Source organism: Heterocephalus glaber, unplaced genomic scaffold (genome assembly GCF_053883595.1).
Source record: "Heterocephalus glaber isolate CG9 unplaced genomic scaffold, H.glaber_assembly_v1.0 deba00001444, whole genome shotgun sequence".
NCBI classification, from domain to species: domain Eukaryota; kingdom Metazoa; phylum Chordata; class Mammalia; order Rodentia; family Bathyergidae; genus Heterocephalus; species Heterocephalus glaber.
In genome coordinates, this window is record NW_028258297.1 from 4528814 (window position 1) to 4552287 (window position 23474).

At 44.7% G+C, this 23474-nt stretch overlaps 1 long non-coding RNA gene across 1 annotated transcript in view; it reads left to right on the forward strand.

The window, feature by feature from the left end:
* The window catches only part of LOC147827441 (uncharacterized), a 50141-nt gene extending 27893 nt beyond the window's left edge, over positions 1 to 22248 (forward strand). The window contains exon 3 of the long non-coding RNA XR_015452217.1: positions 18892 to 22248. This is a non-coding gene — a long non-coding RNA (uncharacterized LOC147827441). The remainder of the gene's footprint in view (positions 1 to 18891) is intronic.
* Positions 22249 to 23474: the final 1226 nt, after the last annotated feature.

Sequence of the window (23474 nt, forward strand, 5' to 3'; positions counted from 1 at the left end):
ATTTTATACTGGTCCTTAGGACCACAAAAAATTTAAAAAAGTTGATAAAATCCATAATGGAAGTTAGTGACAGGATTCCAAGCCGAGAATGGTGTATATCAGTGCACGTGTGTGTGTGTGTGTGTGTGTGTGTGTGTGTGTGTGTGTGTGTGTGTGATCAAGTCTATGGTGTGGACGTATCCCCCACATTCATGGGCTGGAAGCCAGATCCCCAGTGTGATGGCATCCCTGACAGTGCCACTAAAGACACTCACGGAAGAGGACTTCAGAGCTGCTACAGAAAGTGGCAAGACCAGTGGGATGAGTGTGCTCAAAGCTAGGTGGGGATTCATGGCAATGTATCTTTTTTTTTCTTTTGTACCAGGGATCAAACTTGGGACCTTGCGCTTGTGAGGCAGGCAATGGCACCACTGAGCTAAATCCCCGGCCCGGAAATGTATGTTTTACCCTAATAAATTTTAAAAATTTTAAACATTCACCATTGTTCTCAATCATACCTCATATTTCAAGAGTGGGATGTAAAAAGTGAGTCTGCTTTGTGCTTCTCTCTTGATGGGGGTCACATGCCCTTTCATTTTCTGCCATCTTAGGAGCCAGCCTAAAGGCCCTGGCCAGATGGTGTGGCTGTGCCCTTGGACTTCCAGCCTTCAGAACTGTGAGCCACATAAACCTCTTTTCTTTCAGAGTACCACAGGGACCAGGCTGAAAAAGGTTCGGGTTTCTGTGGGGTTTACTCTGGTCAGTGGCGAGCAACATCAGCAAGTCAGTTATAGCAAGTGTAAGTCAGCAAAGGGAATAAAACATTATTCCTGGGTGTGGTATACCCTCCCGTAATCCCAACACTCTGGGAAACTGAAGCAGGAGGATACTAACTTCGAGTTTTGCCTGGGGGAATTTAGTAAGATTTGTCTCAAAATAAAATATAAAAAGGGCCGAGAAGCTCCTGGGTTCAGTCCCCAGTACCACAAAACAGAAAGAAAAAAATCATTGTCATCTCTTGGTTTTTTCATTCACTTGACAAGTATTTATTGGGCTCCAACTGGGTGCTGCGTTTCCCCACCAGGGACTGGTTAATGGTGAGGAGAAGGAGGAATGGGTCCCTGGGCTTCCAGAGATCTGATTCTGGCTGAGAGAGGTGCTATAAATACCTGAGTAGCCACACACCCACAGACAGCAGCTGCTGTGGAGGGAGCAATGAGGGGATGAGGCAGGGCAAGGAGAGTGGTGGCTTGTCTGGGTGTAGGTGGGTGAGGTGGGCAACCCAGTGCTGCTAAACAGCAAGTGCAAAGGCCCTGTGGTGGGAAAGGGCATGGCAGTTTCCATGGAAAGGAGGCCAGCATGGCTGCAGCCTGGTGAGTCAGGGAGGGAGGGAAGGAGTCAGATCATGGCTGGTGTGCTTGGTAAGGGATTTTTATTTCATCCTAAGGGCATGGAGAACTGAATTGGGGAGAATTACAGGGTACAGTGATCCAGGGCTTCCATGAGGGAGACAAGAGGGCTTCTGTGAGCAGAGACTGGAAGCCACCACCATGAGGTCAAGGGGACCTCACAGAAAGCCAGCCAAGACACGGGGCAGTGGCAGCTTGGACTGGGGTGTTGGTGGTGGGCGTGGGAGCAGCTGACACACCAGGGAGATGTTCTGAAAGTTCTTCCTAGTGTTGCCGATGCTCAGACACTGCTCATGGCCATGGCAGCATGAAGGTGGGCATCTGGTGGGCGCTGTGTCCTAGAGTCACTTGAGGGGGACCCGATGAGACCCCCTGGGCTTCACCTCTCTGCTGGAAGGGACAGACTGCAGCTGGGTGCCCCGGGACTGAGGTCACCAGGGTTAATGCTGTGCCTCACCTCCCCTTGCCTCGCTCCTGTGTTAGTCAGCTGCGGCTGCTACCATAGACCAAAGACCACAGCCTGGGGCAGGCACACTACAGAGATTTGTTTCCCATGGTTCTAAAGACCAGGAAATCCACCATGGTGGGGCCAGCAGGCTTGGCATCTGGGGAGGGCTCTTCCTGATTGGTGGACAGCACACCAGAGTCCCTTTCATAGGAGCGCTGAGCCCATTAGGGTGGCTCCAGCCATAGGGCCCAGTCATCCCTCCTAACTCTATCACTTCTGGAATCAGGACTTCAACAATGCATTTGGGGGAACACAAACATCCAGGCCAAACTGATCCTCTGACCTCCAGGAGCAGTGAGCCAAGGACCAGGAGCGAGAATTTTAGGTTCTGTGTTACCTCCAGCCGCCTCCGGTTCCGGTACTGAGCAGGAATGTGCTCTGTAGCATGATCAATACACCAAATGGATTTCAGGAGCCCTAGCAGAGGTTGCACAGAGTCTCTGACTAACTGAGAAATCTGCTCAACACATAAGAATTGAACATGATCATGTGCTCCCTCTCCTTCACCCCCACTACACCCTGGACACAGGGCCCCATTACCTCCCAAGTCCTTCTTTTCTGCTGTGGCTCTGACCCTCATGTTTCCTTGACTAGCTACTGCAACAGTCCTACCTCCCCACCTCCCCCATACACTACCTCTGAGATAAAATGTGCAGGACAGACACCCACTCACATTAGCTCCCTTAGTCCAAGTGCTTGACAGAATAGGATAATAGTTCTGCTTGTTTGTTTTCCTTTCAGTACTTCACTGGTTCAATTTTTAAATTCACTTCTAACTTATTATTGTAAATAAGAACTTTATTGATAGATAATTCACATACTATAAATATATACAATTCAGCGAATTTTAGTACATCCAGAGTTGTAGAATCATTGCCACTGTGTAACTTTGGAAAGTTATTTTTACCCCAAAGAGAAACCCACTCATTAGCACTGCTCGTCCTCCTGACTCCCACTTTGTAGCCCCAACCCCAGGCAACCAGGAATCTCCTAAGTTCTCCTATGTGAGACTTTTCGTGTAACTGGAGCCACACGGCGTGTGACTGGCTTCTTTCACCAGCACAGTGTGTTCAGCTCATCCATGTTGAGGCACGTGTTGGTCTTCATTCCTTTCTGTGGCCAAACAGCATTCCAGTATGAGGACAACATGCCCCGGTTTGTCCACTTTCCAGATGCTTGGGTTGTTTCTGCTTTTCTGCTCGAATGAGTAATGCTCTAAAACCATTGGTGTGTAGGCTGTTCGTGTGGATGTGTATTCTGTTCTCTGGGGAGGGGGCACTGTGAACTATTAAGTCCTTGTCTTTTCCTCCCCCAGTTCCCTTTGCTGGCCTTTCCTCCTGGCCAGGCAGCTGGACAGCTTCAGCAGAACTAGCACAAAAGCAACGCCCTGCTTTCTCTTTGCTTCCTGTGCACCAGCACTTGGTTTCAGTTTATGTTATTGATGGTGCTCGCTTTGATCACTTGATGAACATGGTGCCTGCCAGGACTCTCCCTTAAAAAGTTATTCTTGGGCCGGGGATTTAGCTCAGTGATTCTGCCTCCTGCCTCACAAGTGCAGGGACTCGAGTTCGATCCCCAGTACTAAAAAAAAAAGTTATTCTTTTTTTTTTTTTTTTCCAGTACCGGGGATCAAACTCTGGTCCTTGCGCTTGTGGAAAAAAAGTTATTCTTTATCCATGGTGTCTGCCATTTTTGTGGAGAGGTCTTTTGAAACTCTGCAAATATCTCTATTTCATCACCAAGTCCTTCCTCCCTCCCTCCCTCCTTTCTTCCTTCCTTCCCTCCTTCCTTTGTATCTGTACAGAGCCTTAGTTTCCTATCACAGTCAATGGAGTATAGTTTTATGAATATAATTGGTTTTACACTCTCTTTGTCCTAGATTTACCAGTGGCAGCCTTTTCCAAGGTGGTGTCTGGGTCTGCTCATGTGTCCCCCACTTTCTTTGAGCGTCTCCTTGTTTGCTCCTTTACCCCTCTCTCCATGTGGTCCCTCCTCCTAGTTCTGAGTTCAAAAAGAGCAAAGTGCTTGCCAAGGCTGTGGATTTGGTTTTGTTTTTTATTTTAGATAAGGTCTTGCTATGTAGCCCAGATTGTCCTGGAACTCAGTCCTCCTACCTTAGCCTCCCAAGTGCTAGGATTACAGGTATGCACCACCATACCTGGCTAAACCTGTGTGGTTTCTGTTTGTTTGTTTTAAAAATTAATGTGCTGCTGCCTCATTGGCTAAAGCAAGTCACATGACCCAGCCCAGCATCAATCATCATGGCCGGGTCATACCTGGCAATAGAGCCCAGGTGGGCCTCCTCCCTGGGGGCCATCGTCCTGCAGGCCACCATGCCACTGTTAACAGAGGCATAAAGAGACAGGTTTTTCCTCCCTTAAGAAAACAAAACAAACCAAACCAGTGCAGGCTCAATTGCAAAGGCAGCCTGACACCTACCCATGGTGGAAGAGGTAATGGCATGTTGCAGAAACATGCTAACGCCTTTCCAACCAGGATGGCACCTTTGTAGCTCCTGATAACTGCTGCTATGTAGGGCACAGGCCATGTTGCCAGGTCTTCTGAGGACTTTTTCCCAAAGAAACTGAAAATAAGGAGTTTTAGATGAAATCTAGATTTTAACGTGTTGCCTCAAAATTTTAATCCTGTGTGGACCAACAAAACCTGTCTCCAGCTGGCATTCAGCAGGCCACAGTCCTTTAAGGTTTCTTTGGGTGGAAATCCCACCCAAACTCACCCTGGCATAAGAGCAAGAGTCAATAAGCAAGACTTGCAAAGGGGCTAGAGCTGGCTTCCGCAGTCCTGCACACAGGGCTCAAGCAACATCCCGGACTCGGTCCCTCCATCTCTAATTTGTTTTCAGTTGCTGGCTTCATCCTCAGACAAATTTCCTTAGGCAGCTGCAAGAAAAAAAAAACAAAAAAAGGCAGCTCCAGGCTCCCATAGTCTTCAGTGCTTCCATGACCCAAAGGAGAACAATTCATTTTCTACAATTACCTTGCTGTGGAGACACAGGGCTGACATGGCTTCCCCTGCCCATCAGCATTTCATCCACTCACTGGCCCAGCTGCTCAGAACTCAAGTAGCTTCAGATTCCCGACTCTGTGTTCTTTCTCTGCACGTTCCTATAAAAGCCCTAGATGTTGTGCCATCCATATCCACATGTGAACTGACTACACATTGCCTGGACATGAGTCTTGTTACTAGAACCTGGACAAAAGGTCAAAGTGGAGACTTGATATTTGCTTTTTATTATCTCATATTCTTATTATTTCTTGCATGTTCATTGTAGAAAATTTTAGAAATTCAGTAAGTTAGGAAAAAGACTCATTCCTGATTCACTCTCTGAAAGGTAGCCACAGCCAACAGGTTGGCATATTTCTTTCTTTGGGCCTGGGTGCACTTATGCTATCTGTACAGTTTTGAAATTGCTATTGTTAACTAAAAATCAGCAGTTCTTCAGTCAACAATTTGATGGACTCCCCCAGTCTGGCGGTTCCTGAAGTGTCCACCCCAGGACAGGACGGGCCAGTCTCCAGAGCAGGGTGGATCTCTTTGCTAAGGACCCAACTTTTAAACAGCCCAACCTTTACAACCTCCACACTTTTCTTCAAGACTACAGTGCTGTCTGTGACTGTGGCAATAGGCAATGGCACATAAGTGACTCCTTTCTGCTGCCTGACTCTTGCACCTGCCCTTTAGCCACCACTTGTCAATATGGTGGGGGAGGAAGAGGAAGGCGTATGCATGGGGCTGGCATCCTCCTTTTCCCTCTGGCTGGCTAGACATCAGCTAATTGGGGGCAAGGCCCTAGGGCAAGGTCCCTTCCCATGAAAGCGTTATCGAGGCCAGTTCCTGAGCTTCCACCATCTTCCAGACAGATGGCGGTGGTTCCTGAGCTAGGGTTCTGGTGTGTGCTCAGCCCACTGACAATAGGCACAGTATTTACTCCACAGTGCTGTGAGAGTCCCAGGGGACTATTTTCCCTTCATGCAGATCCATGCTTAGAGGAGTTTCACACACACAGATTATGCAGTCAGTCAACTGAGATGATTCTCCGTTGCGATTAGAGTCAATGGTGGAAATCACACACGCCACTTTATAACGTAAATTATTTTTTCACCTGGTAGATCATAATAGGTCTCCAGAGTTGTTAAAGCCTAAACAGTCCATCCAGTGCTGGAGGAAGTGGGACGGGCAAGAGGAGAGAGAAAGAGGGTGAGGAATGAGGTCTCATCATTCCAGAAAGCCAGCCATGGGAAAAAAAATTGGTAGCTTCACAGGAACTCCAGGCTTTAACTATATCTGTACTTAATGGGCTTGTAAATATCACTGAATCCCTTTCTGTATTTCTATCTGCGACCTTCTGTATGGCTGACATCCAACTCCTTCTCTTTCTTGGCAGATCTTTGTAATGCAGATGAGGAGCTGAGTGGCCCTTGTCAGTGTCTGCCCACAATGTTGTCCTAGGCACACTGCCAGGGCTCAATCTGCTTTGAGGTTTAACTCAACACCCCACCACTTGATGAACATTCCCCCTGCTTTCCTTTCTCTTGAGTCCTGATGACAGCAATAATGACAACAATAACAAAGATGATGATGATGATGATGATGATGATGACAATGACAGCCAGCAGCCACTGTGCATAGTCTGTGGCCATGCACTACCCAGTCTGAAACTGTTCTAAAGCCCTTATTCATGTTAACCAAGGTAGTGCAACAACATACCAGGGGAAGCCAGTTAGTGTCACCTCCGTTATATGAATCAGGAAGCTGAGGCAGGAGAGGCTCAGTGATCAACCCCAGCCATGAGGCTGGTCAGGCAGGACAAGGATCATGGACCTCAGGAGTTCAGTCCTGAGCCTAGGGAGTAAGGGACCTCTCTAGAGAGCATAAGATCTGGTTTAGCACTTATATCCCTGCTGGGTTTATTAGCTACATGCCCCATTGGGAGGCTTTCTTCATATCTTGAGGTGTGCTTTATTTCCCAAGTATTCAAAGGAAGTGCTCAGTTAGCAAAGAAAATTGGCAGGAGCCTGTGGGACATGCTGCATTTCTCAGTAACCTTGTTTCACTCACAGGAGATACCTGGTTGAGAGGAATGAGATAGAGACACATTTCCAAGGGAAGAAGGTTGGATGAGTGGGTGTGCCGAGGGTTAGGCTGGGCCATTGGAAGGGGGTACTGGAGGTTGGGGAAGGGTGATCCCCAGAGCCCAGGGTGGGAGCTAAGGGGATGGCAGAATCAAGCAGAGCATGTACTAGGCCAGCCAGCTGAAGCTGCTGGCATGCTGATGGCTTGGAGGCCATCAGAAACATTGGTCTAGGTAGATTGGCTTGGGAAAGGAGCCAGACCACTGATGCATCTCAAAGAGCACAGAAGTGCTTTGTCCTTGGGCAGGACACAAGTAACTAATTCTGAATCTCACTGGACTTAAGAAGGGAGAGGTGAAGCCCTGATGTCTTCTCATTGATTGGCTGCAGGAGACGGCTAATGCACAGGGCCTGACACACAGTATGTCCTCAAGCCTTGTTGACTGAATGCATGAGTAAATGAATGGGCATTCAGAGTGGCTAAGGTGGGCAGAGCCAGAGGCCTGCACTGATGCACTAATCAACTCCATCTGAAACTTGAGACCAGTAGTTTTCTGGGCAGGAAGGCAAGGGTTTTATGGACCTCAGTGAATCCATCAATTGCCTATGGGAGTCGAGTCTGGAGGGTCTCTCTCAAAGATGGCCCACGGGCCATGTGCACCTGGACATTGGGACAGTCCTTTACCAAACTGTAGGTGATTCTTAGGCAGAAGAAAATTGAGTCTGTTTCAATTAAGAGAAGAAATTAAATTATATTTCTTCAGCATTTTATCACTCAAGTAAGCATGGACACTACAGCCTACTTTTGCCTAGATAAAAATTGTAATATAAAAGATCTTTTAATCTACAAGATTCCCTTCCCTCTTTAAAAAAAAACAACAAAGAAAAAGACCCTTTCTTATCCTTTATAGTTATCTGTGGAGGATCAGAGCTGTTCAGCCTGTAGAGCTTCCCACTGTCTGAGTTTTGTGACTGCATCCTCGTGGTGCTCATCAGCATGTTCTTCTATCCACTGTTTCCCACATGTGGTCACCATGGGCCTGCGTTCTCTCTGCCACCTTTGCCTTTGGTGGGACTCTGGGTGCTGTTGCTTTTCTTTTTAACCAGAGGACTCACAATGTCTAGTTGTCTCTCTTTGGTGATATTAGCAGGTATTGATCAACATTGATCCACTAATTCATTAGGAGTTGTGAAATGCTGATGTTCTCTCATTCCTCTCCCTTTATTGTCCAGCATACTTCTACTAAAAGATGCCTCTTGTCCTATTTGGCCACCTGGTGGTATAGCTCATATAAGAAATGCCTGTTTTTCCTCTTCAATTTGTCTCTTTTAAAGGTGGGCAAGCAGTTTCTTTTAACTATTACCATGATCTCATGGGTTTAAGCATGTTTGATAGGTTTCGATCTATTGTAATTCAAATTTCTCAGCACGAAATTCCAGTTGGCTCTAGAGTCTGTTTGAGATGACCCTAGTGGTCATTTGATAGTTTCTTATTATCTGCTGTGACAAGATGTTTCAAGCTTCTCTTGTATAATTTTGTTTCTTCATACCTGGAATCAGCCATTCCTCTAAGAAAGGCTTTTTCTAGAGTGGGAAATGAATTTCAAGACAGCAATCTGGGTAGTAGAGATGTTCAGTGCTCTGAGTAAATTTGTCAATGTAAACCTTTCAACAGACAGAACTGGCCCGGGTGTGTCTTCACCCTTAGGAGTTCACTAGGGCCTGCACAATGTCCTTGGACTCTTCTAGATGACGTATGTGTATTGATCAGCTTTTGTTACCATAACAAAACAGGTGAGACAGGCAAAGTTATGAAGAAAGCAGTTTATCTGACTCTCAGTGTTAGAGAACAGTGTGTCACAGGCCTGGTAAGCATCCCCTCAGCTCTGTCACTTTATGATGGATTGCAATGGCAAGAGTGTGTGCTGAAGCAATTGATCACAGTGTATGTGTGTGTGGGGGGGGAGAGAGGGAGGGAGACTGGGTATTGAACCTAGGACCTTCTCATTGAGCTACATCCCCGACTACTTCACTGAGTTGTTCAGGCTGGACATGAACTTGCTATCATTCTGCCTTAGCCTCCCAGAGTGCTGGGATTACAGGTGTGCACCACCACACCTAGCTTGACTATAATAGTCCTCTCATGAGACCTAACCAGGGTCCCATGAGAAATACCATAATCCCTTCAGAGGGCCTGTCCTCAACTGACATAAGAACCACCTCTTAGAGGTCCACATCACCTCCCCACATGACCTCCCTGGGAATGAGGGAGTGAATGTGTGAACCTTCAAGGGACATTTAAGTGATAGCAACCACATCTCTTCCATGCCAAGAGTCCTTGTTCCCAAGGACACAAGGGGGACAGAATTAGAACACCCAGGACTGGGGATTTAGCTCAGTGGTGCCACTGCCTGCCTCGAAAGCACAAGGTCCTGAGTTCAATGCCTGGTACCAAAAAGAAAAAAAAGTCCAAGAATTAGAACACCCAGCCCCTGTCCCATTTCTTCACCTAATCCTTACTTGTCATGGTCAGGGCTCTCAGTGTGGCCGGGTCTAGTGGTCAGTTCTCATCCTTGACAGCTGGACTATCCTCTTTCTCTTGTGCTTCAGCTCCTTGGCTGCTCCTTCTCAGGCTTCTCCTTGGACCCCTCTTCATGCATCCATCCTCTGAGTGCCCCATGCTCCTGCTCAGTCCTTGCCACCCTAGCCCACCTCCAAGCCATAAGGACACCTTGCAACTCTTTGACACAGCCCAGCACCAGTCCCGCTGGGCAGCTTGGCCCAGTTTACATGGCCAGGACTGTCTCGGAAATCCAGTCTGATCATGACCCTGTCTGCTCAGCTTCCCAGTGGCTCTCAACCTCTCCAGCACCTCATGTAATGTGACCTAGACTGTCTCTGCCCTCCTTCTGCCTATACCCTCACCAGCACTCAGAGTGGGGCCTTCTAGCCCTGGGCGCCTGGAGGGTCATCTCCCTAGGCACCCTGTCACCCTTGCTGATGTCATCATATCAGAAAGCCTCCCTTACCTATCAGTCCCATGCTGGCCCGAACACTGACTGACTCCCACCTGTCACCCATGACACTTGCCTTAACTTGCTCCTTTGGTGGTTGCTGTTGGACTGCAGGCTCCCCCGGGGCAGGGGCTTTAGTGCATCTGGTTGGGTTCCTGGTTTCTAGTGGCTGGAACAGTCTTTGGCAAGGGACAGTGCCATCATCTGCCAGTGAGGAGTAAATGAATGGGTGGAGAATGAATGGCTGTCCTGGCTGAGGAGCAGTACTCAGTATGCTCTGACTCTGCCCGTGGGGCCTTACAGTTCTCTTTTCAACCATGTTTAAGTGCGCAGTTCTGTGATGTAAGTCCATTCACCTTGTGTGGCCACCACCACCACCCAGCTGCAGAACTGCTTCATCTTCCCCAAGGGAAATGCTGCACCCTTTACGCATGCATGATGGGGCCATAATGCATGCATCTGGCTGCCCAGTGCCTCTGATTTGAACATGTTACGTTCCTGCCCACTTGAACCACCAGTGATTCGTCCATGACTGTCCCACTGGGCAGATCTAATCACTTTTATCAGGTTTTTTAACTAATAAAATTAAAAAGTCTGTAAGTGGACTAAATCTAGTTAGTTGCTTAAATTTGAATAATTACTGTCCAAATATTAATGAATATTATTCATACCAGTTAAAAATCTTTACAATAGTTAACACATTTATTTCATTAAATTAAAAGACATTTATTTATATTTGTGAATTTAAAACATTTTATGCATAAAGGCAGCTGATTTGTGCAGTGTACACAAAATATCATGACCTGTGTGGCTTTTTTTGTGGCCAGTGGTACCCATTTTTTCAGATAATCTTTTTTTTTTTTTTTTTTTTGGTGCCGGGGATTGAACTCCAGTCCTTGCGCTTGCAAGGCAGGCGGCGAAACCACTGAGCTAAATCCCCGGCCCAAGTGGGTTTTTTGGGGGTTTTTTTGGTACCGGGAATTGAACTCAGGTCCTTGTGCTGCGAGGCAAGTGCTGGAACCACTGAGCTAAATCCCCGGCCCTTTTCAGATAATCTTTGATAACATTCTCTACATTGCTTGTGTGCATTTCTTGCCAATCCCAAATAAGCTTCTATAAAGTCAACGTTTTTTAAAATTTAAAAAAATTTTTTTTAAGTCAACATTTTTTTGAGTAAAGAAATTCATGACTGTACATAATTTTTTTAATTTAAATAAATAAAATGGCTGATTATTGTAATACTTTTTAATTGGTATGAATAATATTAATATTTATATTTGGGCACTAATTATACAAATCCATCAACTAACTAGATTTGGTCCATTTGTAGACTTTTTATTAAAGTAAAAAGGCAGATAAAAGTGATTAGATCCAGTTGTACCAGCAGTGGTACAAGCCACCTGATGAGATAGTCATTAGGTACCACTGGTGGTTCAAGCCTTCGGGGAATGTTTGAACAATTACTGGTAACCAATTGCTAGTTATCAATTGCTAGTTCACAACTAGTTCACAATCGCTGGGTACTCACAACTACTTACCAATTACTAGTTACCCCAACTAGTTACCCACAACTACTTAACAGTTACTAGTTACCAACAACTAGCAATGTGCAGTGAGCCACCAAATTGCTAGTTAACTATTACTAGTTACAACTAGTTACCTTTACTGGTGAACTACTGCTACTTACCTGCAACTAGTTAACCATTACTAGTTACCCATAACTAGTTAGCCAATGCTAAATACCTGTAACTGGTGCTCACAACTAGTTACCCACAGCTAGTTACCAAGTACCAGTTATCTATTGCTAGTTGCCACAGCTTGCTGTCCATCAGTACCCGTGAGATCAGCTTTTACAGTGTTCAGAATTTTTGGAGGTATCTTGTTGCCTTGTTTCTTAATGTTTCCTTTATCTGCACTGAGGGTTTGGAATCTATAGTGGAAAAACTGACTAGTATGGAGGTCTCATTAGTTAGTCTATGCTTCCAATGATATGGTGTTGGCTTTGGTTACATTTTGGTATTTATGTACATCTTCAATCTAGTCAGCCTAACAGCCAGACCCGGCCACTGTAATGAAAAGGGAGAACAACTAATGGTTCAATCAGCATCCAAGAGCCAACTGTGTATTAAATACTAACTCCCCTTGGCCCCTGGTAACCGTCAGTACTACTTTCCACCTCTAGGAATTTGACTATTCTATGTACTCACTGTACATGAGTGACATCATGGAATGTTTGTCCTTTTGTGACTGGCTTCAAGGTCCACCCATGCTGTAACACGTGTCAGAATTTCCTTCCTTTGTAAGGCAAGTAATGTTCCATTGAGTGGATGGACCGCATTTTCTTTCTCTACCCATCTGTGATGGGGAGAGGGTGGCTTCCCCCTTCGGCTGTCACGAATAACGCTGCTGTGCACATGCGTGTTCACAAATCTGCTCAGTCCCTGCTTTCAACTCTTTGGTATATACCCAGAAGAGGAATCTCTGGGTCACGTAATAATTCTGCACTAACTTGTTTAAGGAGTCGCCGCAACCAGCTCCTTTTCCCTTCTCAGTGAGTGAGAGATGCCCCTCTGGCCCCTGGGCCAGCTTGACTCTTCAGTGGCCAGAGTTTGGGTCCCTGTTGTCCTCGCCAGCCAAGCTCTGGACGCTGCGCCTTTGTGTCACCAGGTGGCGCTAGAGAGCGACTCGAGTTTGTCTCAGGGAAGAAGCCTTTGTGGGCAGGGAGTTTTTAGGACAAGTGTGAGGGCTGCTTCTCAGGGGTCCCGGCCTGGTGTCCCACCGCTCTGAAACAGCAGTGGTTTGGGTTTCTAATGCATCCAGCTAGCGACGCCCTCGCCATTCTCTTTAAAACGGGAGCTGGCCCTGGGAAGCATAGGGTGTGGGAGAGCACCGGGTAGGTGCCGCCCTGACCTGCCTGGAATCCCAGCTCAGTCGGGAAAGCTGGAGACCAAGTGAGCCATCCGGGCCCTGAGTTCCATTTTCCTACCTGTAAAAACCAAAGGGACGGATTGGTTATGCTCCCCAGCTCTGGTCACCGTGAGAGTCCCGGGGAAAGAATATCTGGCCACTCTGAAGGAATCTCAGGTGGCACTGTGGGCTCCATGGCCCCAAAGACTCCGTCTAGCTCAGAGAGGCAGTGACTCTTAAAACTCAGCCTGTTCATCTTATGAAATGGGAATTTGTTTTTGTGACGAATTTTGTTTTTATTTTTTATTTTTCATTGTTTATTGGTATATTTTCGGTATATGTTATGATCACATTCATCATTGGGAATTTGTACCTGTACATGATGTATCTTGGTTCTTGTTTTTTACCCATGCCCCTTCCCTCCTTTCCACCTTTCCACCCCTCCCAAGTTACAAAAAACTTTTTTCTGTTTTACCTAATTTTTTTTTGGTACCGGGGATCGAACTCAGGACCTTGCACTTGCGAGGCAGGTGCTGTTTTTCTCCCCCCCCCCCACTTCCTGTTCTCTTTTGGACCGTTTCTTCCTGTTTCACATTATCTAGTATACATTTTGGTCCTCATTTACACTTTCAGTTTCTCACACCAGAGAAACTATTTGGTATTTATACATGTGTGTCCTATTTATTTCACTGAAGAGTATGGCCTCAATATGCATCCACTTGGCTATAAATGTCTCTAGTTTATCATTCTTTATGGCTGAGTAGTACTCTATCTTATAAAACACACACACACACACACACACACACACACACACACACATCTTCTTTATCCAGTCACCAGTCGATGGGCATTTGGGCTGTTTCCAAGTTTTAGCTATTACAAATTGTGCCACTATAAACATGGGTGCACATATATTGCTGTGGTATGATGTTTTTAATTCTTTTGGGAAGATACCCAGCAGGAGAATAGCTGGGTCAAATGGGACCTCCAAGTTTTTTGAGAAATCTCAAAAATACTGATTTCCACAGTGGTTGTAACAGTCTACACTCCCGCCAGCAGTGGAGAAGTGTTCCTTTTTCCCCACAGCCCCACCAGCATTTGTTATTGGTTGGTTTCTTGATAGCAGCCATTGTTTCTGGAGTGCAGTGGAATCTCAGTGTTTTCATTTCCATCTCTCAAATGACCAGTGATGTTGAACATTTTTTCATGTGTTTATTTGCTGTTTCTACTTCTTTGTCAGAGAAATCTCTGTTCATTACAGATGCCCATTTTCGGATTCAGTCTTTAAATTGGGGGTCTGATTTTTCTAAATTCTTTATATATTCTAGATAGTAGTCCTGTGTCTGAGGAACAGCTGATAAAAAATGTTTCCCACGTTGTGGGTTGTCTCTTCACTCTGTTGGTGATTTCTCTTGCTGTGTAGAAGCTTTTTAATAAATGAGATCCTGGTTGTTGATTCTTTGTGCTAGTTCGCATGTGACTGAGGGTTTGTTCCTAAAGTGCAAAGGGGGAGGGGGAGGATCCAACAACAGGAAAAGATCATGACAAGGATAAGTCAATGCATATCAGTTATAACCATCATTGTTAATGGTCTCAATTCACCAATCAAAGAAAATAGACTGGCAGAATGGATCAAGAAGCAAGATCCAACAATATGCTGCATACAAGAAGTACACTAAATTCAAAAAGAAATTCATAGACAAAGTCAAAGGATGGAAAACAATGCTCCATGTGCCAGGAGCCCCCCCAAAAGCAGAGGTAGCTATCCTATTTGCTGACAGAGTGGATTTCAAACCAAGACTAATTAAGAGTGACAAAGAAGGTCACTACATCCTTGTAAAGTGAGCAAATCACGAGGAAGAGATGACAATAATAAATATATATACACCAAATACTATTGCACCTAACTCTACAAAACAAATGTTTTGAGATTCTCTCCTGAGCTTGTGCCATACTGATTTGAAATTTCAGTTTCCCAAACCATGAGCCAAATAAACCTCCTTTCTTTAGAAACTTAGGCTGCCTCAAGAATTTCATTAGAATAGCAGAAAATACACGAACACATATAAGATTCCTTAGGAATCCTATTTTTAAAAAATAGAGCCAGGTGGGCCGAGGATTTAGCTCAGTGGTTCCGCCACCTGCTTTGCAAGCAGAAGGACCCAAGTTCAATCCCCACTACCAAAAAAAATAAAAAGTAGAGCCAGGTGTGGTGGGTGATACAGGCGTATAATCTCAGTACTCTAGGAGGCTCTGGCAGAAGGATCACAAATTTGAGCCCAGCCTGGTCAACTTATTGACTTAGTGAGACCTTGTCTCAAAGATGGAAAAAAAAAAAAAAAAAAAAAAAAAAAATATATATATATATATATATATATATATGGACATGCTGGTAGCTCAGGTACTCTACACAATCAGAGAAACTTGTCTAACAACAAACTCTGAAAATGATCCTTGAAAATATAGTCTTTGGGATGTAGTTCAGTGTGAAGGCCCTGGGTTCACAGGGGGTTAATCCCTGGTGCTGCCAAAAAAGAAAAGAAAAAAGAAAAATACCTGTTTGATTCATTGCATTTAAAAATCAAAGGAAATTAAAATCAGAAGGAATTTTAGAAATTAGTCTTGTCTAATGCACTGTCCCCTTCCGCTGATTAGTGAACGGGAGCCAGGGTGCTGAGCAGCCTGCCAGGACACATAGGGCCTGCAGCTTGCTAATCCTCAGAGCTCTTCTCACATTCGGATGTGCTGGACATTCCTAGCTCTTCTCCAGTGCAGCTGCTTCCCATGCCCTCAGGCTGAGCTCCATGGACAGGGTTAAACCAGGCTCCCTCTTCCCTTTGGGCCAACCAAAATGGCGCCCTGGGGGGAGAACAAGAGTGAGAGGCCTGGGTATTCATTCCCTATTCCTTCCCTGTTCGGGTTGCCAAATATAATGCTGGATTCCCAGTTAACCTTGAATTTTAGTTAAGCAATGAATCATCTTTTTCAGTGTATCTCATACTGCCAGGGATATACTTACACTAAAATCATTTTATTTATCTGATATGCAAATTTGTCTAGGAATCTTGTCTTTTTGTTGTTGTTGTTAAATCTGAAAACCCTGTGAGACCCGGTGGGACTTGTGTAAGGATGGCTTTCTTCTACTGGGGCCACAGCGCCCATGGGCCACCCTCTCCTTCTGTCCCAGCTCAGGGGTGGGGAGTTCTCAGGCACGTGTCTTTCCATTCTATGAGGTGGTACTGGCTTCCTCAGTGCCTCCCCAGTCCTACCCATTCCTTCACGTAAATTCTTCATTCCATTCTTCTCTGGCCCTTCTGAGCATTGAGCCCTGTGACATTAATTGCACTATGCCAACTTCCCTGCAGTGAGAAGTGCCTGTGGGAGTAGTACCATTCTGGGTGTGTCTGTGGGGTGTTTCCAGAGATGATTGGCATGTGGTCCAGCAAGCCTCAGTTGTGGGTGGTACCAATCAAAAGGCTTGTAGCCTAGATGGGATAAAAAAGGGAAAGAAGGGAGTGCGGCCATTTTGGAAGCACTCTTGTCTGCATAAGTGGCTGGGCCTTTTGCTGCCGTCACCTTTGAACATCAGTCTCTAGTTTCTTCAGCCTCCAACATAGACTCATACCGGTGACTCTCCAAGGTGCTTCGGGCCTTTGACCTTGGGCTGGTGCTGCATCCTTGATCCATCTTGTTCTGTGGCTTCCATCTTCTTGGACCGAGCAGCTCCTGGATCCTCTTACTCCCCAGTGCACAGATGGCCACTGTAAACTCTGCCATCTCCAATCTTGTAATCTGACTGAATAAATCCTCCTGCCTACTTATACATGTATTTTCTATCGACTCTGTTCCTCTAAAGAACCCTAACAATACATGCTTTGGCCAGTAGGTAGATGGTGAGGGCCGTGTATACCCTGCTATAGAGGACATTTTGTGGTAACTCCAGAGCAGAAGGGGTCTTGGAATCTTTGCAGCCATGCTAGGGACTGGGAAGCTGCTTTCCATCAGCCATGGCCCCTCTTGGAAGTGAGCTTTTAGGGTGCTCTGTGACTCCCGGTTGTTGCTTCCCAGCTTTTCTCTGGCTGTCGGCTCTGTGAGGCTTGGTCTCCAGCTTGGCACGATTGGGGGTAGGTGGAAACTTGAGGAGCTGAGGCCTCATGGAGGTTTTAGGTCATTAGGGTGGTGCTCTTGAAGGGGATATTGGGACCGTGGACTTTTCTTCTTTCTTTTATTCCTGGCCATGAGGTGAGCAGCTTTGCTCTGCCAACCTCCCACCCCCATGATGAGCGCCTCATCCCAGGCCCAAAGTAAGAGCCCAATGGATCTCGGATGGAAACACCCACAACTGGGAGCTGAAATAATACTCTCCTCTTTACAGGGTGATTTAGCTTGGGTTTTTGTTACAGTAACAGAAAGCTGACTAACACAAGACATAAATGAGTGGGGAAATGCTACCTCATTTAGCCAATTTGCTGGTTAATTTGCACTGCAGCTCTTTAAGGGTCCATTCATTCATTCATTCATTCATTCCTCCTTACACTTCCCTGCAATGTCATGGTGGAGGCCTTCGTGTGCAGGGCACTGCACTCTTGGCTTTAGCAAGCCTGTGTGTATATGGGGAAAGTTTGCCAGATTTGGTAAATAAAAATACAGGGTGCTCAGTTAAATCTGAATATCAGATAAATGGCTACTTTGTTTTACATAAATATGTCCCATATGACATTAAAATTTTGATTCAGCTTGTCTGTAATTAAACTCTTAGTATTCTGCATTTACCTGGCAATCCGGGGCAGGGTCCTGTGGCTTTAAACAGTGTCCAAGAATCCTTAGTGCCATCAGAGTGCCTGGTACATGGCACACCCTTATTTGTTGATTGAAGGAGAAGCAAGAAAGGAAGGCAGGGCCGGGGATTTAGCTCAGTGGTTCTGCTGCCTGCCTCGCAGGTGGAAGGTCCCGAGTTCTATCCCCAGTACCAAAAAAAAGGAAGGCAGCACCATTTAACCTCAGCACTTGAAGGGACACGTTGCGGCTTAGAGACCAGTTCTTTTGCCTCTTGGAAAAGGGAGGCAGTTCCAGTTTGGTGACAGGCCCAAGGTCGTTGAATTAGTCAGCGTTTCCATTGCTAGACACAGTACCTGACAGCACAGCTTAAGTGGGGAGAAGTTTCAGTGGCTCACGGTTGCAGGGAATTCAGCCCATGGCAGATGGCTCTAAGGAAGAGGCATGATGGAAGGGCAAGGTGAAACAAAGCTGCTTAGTTCATGGTGGTCAGGAAGTAGAACAGGGGAACAGTACAAGAGAGGAAGAGGTGAAAGATGAGATGTAATCCCCAAGGTCACATCTCTGTGACCCACCCAGACACACCCAGAAATGTGCTCCTCTAAACCCCTGGGAGGCTCTCAAGCCAGGCAAGTTGACCCAGTCAAATTTAAGCATCACAGCCATCACGGGAGAGTTAGACAGGCAGGACAAGAGCTGTAGCCTCTGCACTGCACCGCTCTTTTACTTGTGTGTCAGGTGGCTTTTCTTGCCTTGAGCCTGCTCTTCCTTGGCTCTATCTTTGTGGCTGGCCCCTAGCCCCAAATGCTATGAACATGTCCCATTGGGAAGGCTCAGTGAATCCACAGCTGTGTCTCCTGCCTGGGCTCTGAGTCTGCCTTCTGTGTGATGACATGCTTGTGTGTAGACATACGTATGAATTTGAGGAAGCCCATGGTTCAGGGGCTCACAAAATCATTAGCAGCCAGTAATGTATAGTTTCAAAATAATTTAAAAGAAAATAACTCATCAGCAGTGGCTAGCAGAATCAAGACATAGATCCCTTAGTTCTGGTTTGATTATCAGCCAGAGTTCTCTGGAACTAGACATCAGTTTTTACTGATCAAGGCCCATGTTTGCTAGAGCAACATATTTTGATGCAGAGAGGAAAAAAATCACTATATAGATTGTTACTGAAATAATTAATTTCACATTTTTCTCTGTAGGGGGTGCCTGTGTGGTTGACCACATGATGCATATAAATTGCAATTGGCCCTTTGCATCTGCCGAGTCTACACCCACAAATTGAGCTAACTGCCTGATAAAAATATTTGGAAACAATTTTTTTTTGTCTATACTGAACATGTGGAGACTTTTATTATCATGATTCCCTAAACAATCTGGCTGCACGTCCCACGTTTTTCTTTTTAAAAAGTAACTACTAGGTAACATTAAACCACCTGTGTGGCGTACATTATTACCCTTCTCTGGACAGCATTGGTAGAGTTGATCAGGCTGCCAAATCTTCCTTACCTGCTTTGGCCTGAAACTTGCTTACAATAGACAAACATGTTTCCTCCATAACTATGGCTAAAGACAAAACCTTGCAAGCAGAGAGAACTAATGAAGAAGTAGTCCAATAGTGGAATTTTGTTTGGATTTCTTCTGTCAACTTGAATCATTTGTTTTTTAAAAAGGAAAAATTTGGCCAGGGATTTAGCTCAGTGGTTCTGGTGCCTGCCTTGCAAGCGCAAGCTCCCAAGTTCAATCCCCGGTACCAAAAAAAAAGGAAAAAGGAAAAATTGAGCTTGGCAGTGCACGCGGGCAAAGCAGGCACGGGCTGAGTGCGCCCTGCTCAGTCCAGTTCGTTCCGCCTACTTGTGACCAGGAGACTGAACCGCTACTTGGATCCACATTACAGAGGCACAGAGGGGCATAAAGGCCATTGTCCTGAGCTGTAGAAATAAACAACAGAGAGAGGGCCTCTCTCAGGCTCCCTGATGAAAACTGAAGCCCACTGGAAAAGTGAAGAGAATCTCTGCAGTAAAGGCACACCAGACCACCGTACTTGGTAAGTTGGAGGGATCACCACCTCTCATCAGAACCTGGACTATCTTCAGGGAAAAGACAGCTGGAACCTGCAGTAGAACCTTGGAAAGTTCAACCCTGCAGGAGAACAGGGAGCTCAACTTGGGACTTGCAGCCAGAAATTTGCTGGAATCTCACGGGTCTGTCACTGCCTTGCTGAGACCCATTGACTTAAATCTGCACACTGCTGCCCATGTTGTCTATTGTGACACCCGAGACATACCCTGAAAGAGGCCCTTCATTTTTATCTTTGATTTGTTATTTTCAAAATTACCACTATTTTTTTGCTCTTATTTTTAATTTTTTTCTTCTTTGCTACTCTTTTAAAATTTTTATTTTTCTTTCTTTTCTCTTTTCTTCTCTCTCTCTCTCTCTCTCTCTCTCTCTCTCTCTCTCTCTCTCTCTCTCTCTCTCTGCCTGGTGCCCTTGCTGTTCCACATTGTTCTTCATCTCCCCTTTGTGTTCCTGTTCTGGCACTAATTCGTATTTCTTCTTTATCTCCCTTTTCTTCTCTTTCCTTCTCTTGCCTGTGCCCTCTGGCCTCACTGTTAACCTTCCCCTATCCTTTTACCTACCTATCCCTCCCTCCCCAACTCCTTCTAACTCCCCATCCCGAAGGGTAAAGTTCCTGTATTGAAGAGTTTATTCACTCTAAACATATGTTGGGTTGGCCCTTGATTTTGATCTAATTCACACAGTTAAAGGTGATAGATTAATAGCTACCACAAACTGTCATTTTCTAAGAGGTACTCGATGCTATGGTGCTGCTAATTGTATCACTTGGGCTAAGGTGTTGTGATTGATCTAATCAGTTGTCCTTCCTGGTATAATGAAAATGAGACAGGCTGAGCGCCATTAGAGTCTCAAAACCTAAAGACCAGATGTATCTGGAAGACACCTCTGAGAAGCAGTCATTCCATAAGGGATCTAAATACATCAACAAAGATACTTACAGGCTTTTAGCAGGAGGCGCAAGGCTGCGCCACTGCTTATCAGGTAGAGTACTAGATGCTGGAGCCTGGGAGGAAGTATTTCCCAGGTCTTTGGCCTTCCTACTCAGATGGCTGGTCCGGGGGAGGCTCCTAGGGCAGTGAAGCTCAGCCGGTCCCAGGCCCGGAAGGAAGCTCCCCCGCTGCCATCCCAAGCTCCTAGGGCAGAGAAGGTGAGCCGCATGGGCACCAGAAGCACCCCCTTCCCCGTGGAAATGAGAAAACACATAAACAAGCCTCAAAAACAGACTTCTGGATCACCTACAGCAACCCCAAAGGGAAACGAGATGGAACACTCTGATACTCAACCACGTGGACTCTCTGAACTGGCAACAAAAGGGGATCTGGGAAAAATGAAATCAGAAATAATTACTCAGATAACAGCAAAGATTTTGCTCATGGTCCAAGACATGATTAATAAATCTAGAGAGGACACAGATAAAAAAATAGAGGATCTGAGGAACATGATGGAATCCCAACATAGGAAACAAATGGAATCCATCAAACAGATACAAACAGATTTCCAAGAGATTAAAAACTCCATTGAAAGTCTGCGCAGCAGAATGAACCAATGTGAGGATAGAATTTCAGATATAGAAGATAAGATTGCAATTAGTGAGGAGGAAAAGAAAAATTGCTTTAAAATTGTAAGGGAACACGAGAAATCAATCCAGCAGCTGCTAGACGATGCAAAGAAGAATAACATAAAGATTGATTGGAGTCAATGAAGAAAGAGGAGAGAGTGCAGATGACATAAAAAAACTCTTCACAGAAGTGATGGCAGAAAACTTCCCAAGGAGGGGAAAAGAACTTGACATACAGATAAGTGAGGCATATAGGACTCCAGCTAGCCTTAATAAAAAAAAAAAATCTACACATAGGCATATGATAGTTAGGATTCCAGAAATCCAACAGAAGAACAAAATTCTACAAGCAGTGAGAGAAAAGAAACAAATCACATACAAAGGAAAGCCCATTAGAATCACAGCAGACTTCTCAATGCAAACCCTCAAGAAGAGCTTGGAGTGATGTATTTTAAGCCGTAAAGGAAAACAGCCTCCAACCCAGATTGATGTACCCTGCAAAACTATCTTTCAAGATTGATGGAGAAATAAGATATTTTGATGATAAAGAGCACCTCAGGAACTTCATGAATACCAAACCAGCACTCCAAAAAATTGTAGACAATACCCTATAAGAAGACAATGAGGATCACAACACCAGGAAACCCAGCAGAATGAATCCATTGGTCGTAACAAATTAAATGCAAAGGGGGAGAATCCAACAGAAAGAAAAAGTCATGACTAGGCTTTTAAAACTTTTGACTTCATCTCCCTAATGAGTGTATAATTCAATCTTATTATTGTACTGATTAGTATTTTTCTGATTCTAGAGTTGCACACCATTCCTTGTGCTGTACTGGCTATTTATCATCTTCTTATATCTACATTTTAATTGGGTTGTCTATTAATGAGCTCTAAGAATTCTTTATATATTCTGCTCATAGGTTATATGCATTGTAAATATGGTCTGTTTAAGGACTACTTTTCATTTTAGTGATGTCATTTAAAGTTCTAAATTTTGATGGAATCTCATTTATCAATTTTTTTCTTTTATACATCATGTTTTTTGTATCCTAGGTAGTTCTTGCTTACCCTGAATTCATAAATATTTTCCCTTATAATTTCTTCTTAAAGTTTTATACTTTTAGGCTTTCTTATTTGGATTCATAGACCCCTTCAAGTTATTTTCATGTATGGAAAAAAAGGGTTGAGGTTAATTTTTTATATATGGATACCAGGTGTTCTAGTGCCATTTGCTGAAGACACTATCTCTTCCTCGGCTCTTGAATCGAGTTTATATTCTATAAAATGCTAATGTTAAATAATCTTTCAAAACTCAGTGGACCATATATGTGTGGTTCTATTTCTAGATTCTCTGTTTTAGTCAAATGATCTATATGTCTTTCCTTACACCAACATTGCCTTGATTACTGTAGCTTTAGAAGAAGTCTTAAAATTGGGTGCTAAACGTCTTCCAACACTGTTTTTGTTTTTGTTTTTGGCTTTTCTGGGTCCTTTGTACTCCTACATAACTTTTAAATTTCAATATCCAGTTCTTCATTTATAGCAAGTATATACAGACCTGAATTTTTATATATACCTTGTGTTTTCTAATCCTGCTAAATTCAAGTACAAGTTCTAGGGGCTCCTAGAGATTTCTTAGTATTTTCTCTGTAGATGATCATTTCATCTACATATAAAGATTTTCCTTCTGCCATGCCAATCCTATCCTAGTTGTGTCATTTTATTGCCAGACTATTTTGGTGGGGACTAGGTTTCAAAGTTTAATGGACAGATAAAGAGTAAACATATCTGTCCTTGTTCCCCACCTTAAGGAGAAAGCATTGTGTCTTCTCCATTCATACAAGGTGTTCTCGCTGGAAGTATGGAGTACATGTCTTTAATTTGTTGAGAAGTTTCTGTTCTACTTCCAGTCTCCTGATAGCTTTTACCATGAACAGCTGTAGAATTTGGTCCAATACTTTTTCTCCAACTAGTGACAGGATCATATGGCTTTTTCCTTTCCTCTGTTAAAATGATGACTTTGGGGGTGGATCTTCCAATGCTGAACCAACACTGCCATCTCTATAACAAAACCACTTTCTACATCCTGCCAGATCTGACTTCTTAGAGTTTGTTTTGTTAAACAAATTTCTATCTATGTTCATA